This window comes from Bos javanicus, chromosome 11, assembly GCF_032452875.1.
Source record: "Bos javanicus breed banteng chromosome 11, ARS-OSU_banteng_1.0, whole genome shotgun sequence".
NCBI classification, from domain to species: domain Eukaryota; kingdom Metazoa; phylum Chordata; class Mammalia; order Artiodactyla; family Bovidae; genus Bos; species Bos javanicus.
This window is the reverse complement of record NC_083878.1, coordinates 101407061-101413103: the sequence shown is the minus strand read 5'-3', so window position 1 is coordinate 101413103 and position 6043 is coordinate 101407061.

Here is a 6043-nt window from a genome sequence, read left to right as displayed (position 1 = left end):
GCCGGAGAGCCCAGCTGGATGCATTGGTGGCCAACAAGGGCCTTGTGGATCCGAAGAGTGCCCAGTCTCCCCTTCTGTGTCTCCCAGCAAGGGAAGCCAGCAGTGTAGATTTTCATATGAAATCTTCTGGGGTTTAAAACAATGTGTGTGACACTTCTGTTCCCTGAGACTTGCCAGATTGGAGAATTCAAAGCAGGTCTACTCCAACATCCAGAAATGCTAGATAAACTACACCCACAAGCCAGACAGCAATTTCAATTCATAGCTGAGCTCCCAAGATGGGAAGAGAGATCCCTGGGACCAAGGAAGAAGAGGCAAACCCTGGAGGAGGGGACCAGGGTTTGGGGGTTGGGGGCGGTTCTGTCTGTGCCCTGTAGTAGACTAGTGGTCTCAGTGGTCTAGCATTATTAGTGAAAGTCACTCAGTCGTGTATGACTCTTTGCAACCCCATGGACTATACAGTCCATGGAATTCTCCAGGCCAGAATACTGGAATGGGTAATCGTTCCCTTCTCCAGGGGATCTTCCCAACCCAGGTTCGAACCCAGGTCTCCTGCATTGCAAGCAGATTCTTTACCAGCTGAGCCACAAGGGAAGCCCAAGAATACTGGAGTGGGTAGCCTATCCCTTCTCCAGGGGATCTTCCCAACCCAGGAATTGAACCAGGGTCTCCTGGATTGCAGGTGGATTCTTTACCAGCTGAACCACCAGAGAAGTGGTCTAGGGCTTGAGTTTTACACACAGGTGCACTCCCCGCATTGGCAGTGTGGAGTCTTAACCACAGGATCACCAGGGGAGTCCCTGCAAATCGTGTCAGTCTTTACTTTTCACGGTTAGAATTTTCATCTAGTCCTTTTAAAATCTGTATGTTTTTCATAATGTCTTTTCTGTGGTGATGCAAAAAAAAATAGAGACATCACTTTGCTGACAAAGGTCCGTATAGTCAAAGCTATAGTTTTTCCAGTAGTCGTATACGGATGTGAGAGTTGGACCATAAGGAAGGCTGAGCACTGAAGAACTGATGCTTTCGAATTGTGGTGCTAGAGAAGACTCTTGAGAGTCCCTTGGACTGCAAGATTAAACCAGTCAATCCTAAAGGACATCAACCCTGAATATACATTGGAAGGGTTGATGCTGAAGCTCCAATGCTTTGGCCACCTGATGTGAAGAGTTGACTCACTGGGAAAGACCCTGATGCAGGGAAAGATTGAAGGCAAAAGAAGGAGTCAGCAAAAGATGAGATGGTTAGCTAGTATCACCATGTCCATGACTCAGTGGACATGAATTTGAGCACATTCTGGGAGATAGTGAAGGACAAAGAAGCCTGGTGTGCTGCCGTCCAGGGGGTTGCGAAGTTGGACACGACTGAGTGACTGGACAACACTCTAGTCCATGTGCTTTCTCTTCAAATGGTTTTTAAAACTTTTTATTGGAAAGTAATTTCAAACTCAGAGACCCCAGGGACTGCAGCACGCCAGACTTCCCTGTCTTCTCAGATATGAATCGGCCCATTTGCTGCACCTGCTGTTGCACGAGAGGCAGGTCTCACGGGCTTCGGCATCACCGTGAGTTCGTGGTCAGCAGAAGTAAGCCTCTAAAGATGCCCTGCGTGAGCCGCACGTGCGCCTGCAGCACGAGTCGGGTGGCCCCTCTGGTGAACCATCTTGTTTCTCCACTTGGCGTTTCTGTACCACGTGGAGGGCCCGTTCCACTTGCTGCGGGAGGACTCTGCCCAGAGCCACTGGGGGAGCGGCTTGCTTCAGTCTCACAAAAGCACAGTCCCTTTCAGTCTCCAGCCATATGCAGAGGGCCAGTTCTAGAACCCGCTACTGTGCGTGGGGCTGTGACTCTGACTCCCAGCCCCCAAGGCACAATCGGGTTCTGGCCCCATCATGGGCAACTGGGCTTCAACCATTGGCAACGAGAGCCTTCTCGCAAGGCCTGGATACCGTACTTCCCTTTCTTATCTTGGGCGGACGATGCCCTCCTCCACGTCTGGAGCATGTATGTGTGCGAGCGTGGGGGCCTGGCTCTTGACTGGAGGTCCATTTGCAGCCACAAGCCTTGGGTGAACCATGTAATCTCTCTGCTTCTCAATTTCCCCATCAGGAAAATGGGTTTGTTAAAATAAAAAACAAACGAAGACCAGCCTTGAACGTTCCCTGGGTAGACAAAACCAGTTTTGTAACCAAGCAGGACCCTATGTGGCATTCCCAGAACAGACCCCAACCCCTGCCATATCCTCCACCTGCCTCTTGTCTGTAGAAAAACCACGAGTGTCCTATGCCTTCCCCAAGTCCTATGTGAGTGAAAGTCACTCAGTTGTGTCCAACTCTTTGCTACCCCATGGACTGTAAAACCCATGGAATTCTCCAGGCCAGAATACTGGAGTAGGTAGCCTTTCCCTTCTCCGGGGATCTTCCCAACCCAGAGAGCAAACCCAGGTCTCCCAATTGCAGGCAGATTCTTTACCAGCTGAGCCACCAGGGAAGCCCAAGTTCTAAAGAGTACATTAAATCAGAGAAGTGAGAAAAGGCAGAAAGAAAAACAGTCAAGCAAGACAAAATAATAATAGTTTAGCTATTAAAGTCAAGGACCTTTAGTTCCTCCTCCAGGGCTATAGTTAATATTCTGAGCTGTGTCCTTTGAGCTGTTTTGCACATACCCAAATCCCTACCAGGTGGAAGAAGTTAACTGTCTGCTACCCACAAGCACACAGACTCCAGGCCAGTTAGAATTAGCAGGTTGATGATGTTGATTCCTGATTACCTCACTACCAACCAATCAGAAGAATGTCGGAGTGCTGATCATGCATCGCAAGACCCCCTCCCTCACCCTGTCTTTAAAAACCTTCCCTAAAAGCCTTTGGGGAGTTCAGGACTTTTAAGCACTGCTTGTCCTGGACTTCTTGCTTAGTGCCTGCAATAAACGCTCCGTTTTCCTTCACCACAACCTGGTGTGAGTAGATTGGCTTTGTTACGTTCAGACAAACAGACTCGAGTTTGGTTTCGTGACAGTTAAGCCATACAAACAAAATTTAATGTAGCTTATTCTGCAAGAGTAACTTGACTGGAGTCATTCCTTCCTTCTGCCTCTGGAAATCATAAGCACAGCTGAAACCGTTCCCCAGAATTGGTGTAGGGAACCATTCCCTATCACCTAAGAAAATCCCAGCATTATTAATATAATCAATCACGGAGAAGAATACAGTCAACTGCCTTTCACTGCCCGAGCTGCTTTATAATAACGTACCCTGAGCCTTATTCTGTGTTTTGCTTTGCAAGCTCTTTGTTCAAAAACTGTCTTTTACACAATCAAGTTTTACTATTAACCGTTTACCACTTCAGCTATTCATGGGCTCCCAGGCGGTGCAATGATAAAGAAGCCACCTGCCAATGCAGGAGATGCAAGAGACACAGGTTTGATCCCTGGTCAGGAAGATTCCCTGGAGTGGGAAATGGCAGCCCACTCCAGTCTTGCCTGGGAAATCCCATGGACAGAGGGGCCTGGAGGGCTACAGTCCATGGGGTCGTGAAGAGTTGGACACACCGAGCATGTGCACACACACACACACACACTTGTAATGATCCGTGGGTTTATTCCTGCTATTTCTGCAGTTTTGACAGGTTGTGTAAGGCTTTACTCCTATTCAGGATATATAACCAGACCTTGTTTAACTTTCACTATCTAGCCACAGCTGTATCAGACCAGAAGAGCAAATACCAGAATACAACACCACGGTTCTCCTCGGGTGAGGGGTTAGGGTTGATTTTAGTTTCGTGTGCATGTTTGTGTGTATATATTTTCTGCAATGAGCATGAGTTACACCTGGGATTGGGAAACTAGCAATTCTCTTAAAATGTCAGGCACCTGGTCAACCCAAGTGCTGAGCATCAACTTGTGTTCAACAAAAGCTTAAAGACCTGAGGGGGATAAACCGACAATTTTTGCAGGCAGTGGGGCTGGCTAAGGGGATGGGGGAGGAGGGCCACATTGGAAAGCCAGGTTTCCTGTGTTCCTATGAACTTGACCCGGTGGGGCAATGGTGAAGATGGGGGCAAGAATCCCAGAGCTCTGCCTCACCTGGTTCTGAGAAAATCAAGGCTGAGTCTCAACCCCACTACTCATTCAGCAATGACAGATGCTTCCTGCACATGGCGGAGTCGGCCAAACAAGCAGCCACAGCCCTGCCCTCACCGGGCTCAGGGCTCAGCTCTAGAGACAAACATCAAGCAGATGATTGCAAAACCCGCTCCATAGTTGCAGTTGTGGTCCATGCTTTCCACGGAGAACACTGAGGAGCTGGCCCGGTCCAGCTGTGGGAGAGGACCAGGGCATGCTGGGAAGAGTCAGCCGGGCAGAGGGCGGGGTGGGAGGTCTGGAACGGCGTGTGGGCCTGGGGCTTGGTGGGAGCATGTAGGGTTAGATGAGAGCTGGTTGGGGGTGGGCTGGTTTGCTTGTGAAAGATGGGCTCCCTTTGCTGTCCCTCACCAGTGGCTAGCCTTGTGCTGGAGCAACAAGAATACCAAAAATGAGGACTTCCTGGTGGTCCAGTGGCTAAGACTCTTGAGTTCTCAATGCAGGGGGCCCAGGTTTGATCCCTGGTCAGGGAACTAGATCCCGCGTGCCACAAAAACAGTCAAAGATCCTGAGTGCCACAACTAAGACTGGCACAGCCAAATAAATAAATATAAAAAAAAGAAGGGACTTCCAGTGGTTCCAACTCTGAGCAGCCAACACAGGGGCTGCGGCTTTGATCCCTGGTTGGGGAACTAGAATCTCACGTGCCATGCAGCGTGGCCAAAAGATAATAATAATTTTTTAAAAAGAAGAATACAAAAAAATAACAGAAATTCCCTGGCAGGCCAGTGGTTAGGACTCTGCGCTTTCACAGCCAAGGGCCAGGGTTCAATCCCTGGTCAGGGAACTAAGATCCTACAACCTGTACAGCACGCCGCCCTCCCCACAAAAGTGTCAGTATTAAATATATATAAATATACACACACAAAAATAGGCTTCCCAGGTGGCACCAGCAGTAAAAATCCACCTGCCAATGCAGGAGACGTGGGTTTGATCCCTGGGTGGGGAAGATCTCCTGCAGGAGGAAATGGCAACCCACTCCAGTACTCTTGCCTGGAAAATTCCACGGACAGGGGAGCCTGGTGGGCTACAGCCACGGGGTCACAAAGAGTCGGACACGACTGAGCACACATGCACATACAAAAAATATAGTTAATATAACTGGCCCTGTGAGGAACATATGCCAAATAGGCAAAGGCAGAGACGAAGACAGAACAGGCACCTCCTCAGAGCCAGGCCTTATGCCAGGCCCTCTATGTGCCTTGAGCACGGCAGCCTCACTGTGGGATTTCCCTGCTCAGAGTTCACTAAGATGCTCCATCGTTCTGCTGCCTGGCATCCACTGTGTTTGGCCAACTGCCTGCAGAGACCTCAAACTGACTCGAGCCCCTTCACACACCCACACACCCTAGATAGCAGCCTGTTCACCAGCAAACACATGCTCTTGTGATCAAGAGTCCCCCCCGCCTTCTGTCTAGCGCCTCTATGTCTTAAGTGCCCTAGAGATAAGACCCCAGTTCAGTTCAGTCGCTCAGTCGTGTCCGACTCTTTGCAACCCCATGAATCGCAGCACACCAGGCCTCCCTGTCCATCACCAACTCCCGGAGTTTACCCAAACTCATGTCCATAGAGTCAGTGATGCCATCCAGCCATCTCATCCTCTGTCGTCCCCTTCTCCTCCTGCCCCCAATCCCTCCCAGCATCAGAGTCTTTTCCAGTGAGTCAACTCTTCGCATGAGGTGGCCAAAGTACTGGAGTTTCAGCTTTAGCATCATTCCTTCCAAAGAACACCCAGGGCTGATCTCCTTCAGAATGGACTGGTTGGATCTCCTTGCAGTCCAAGGGACTCTCAGGAGTCTTCTCCAACACCACAGTTCAAAAGCATCAATTCTTTGGCGCTCAGCTTTCTTCACAGTCTAACTTTCTAGCAAAACCCTACTCTTTTGGCTTGAATTAACCAATCC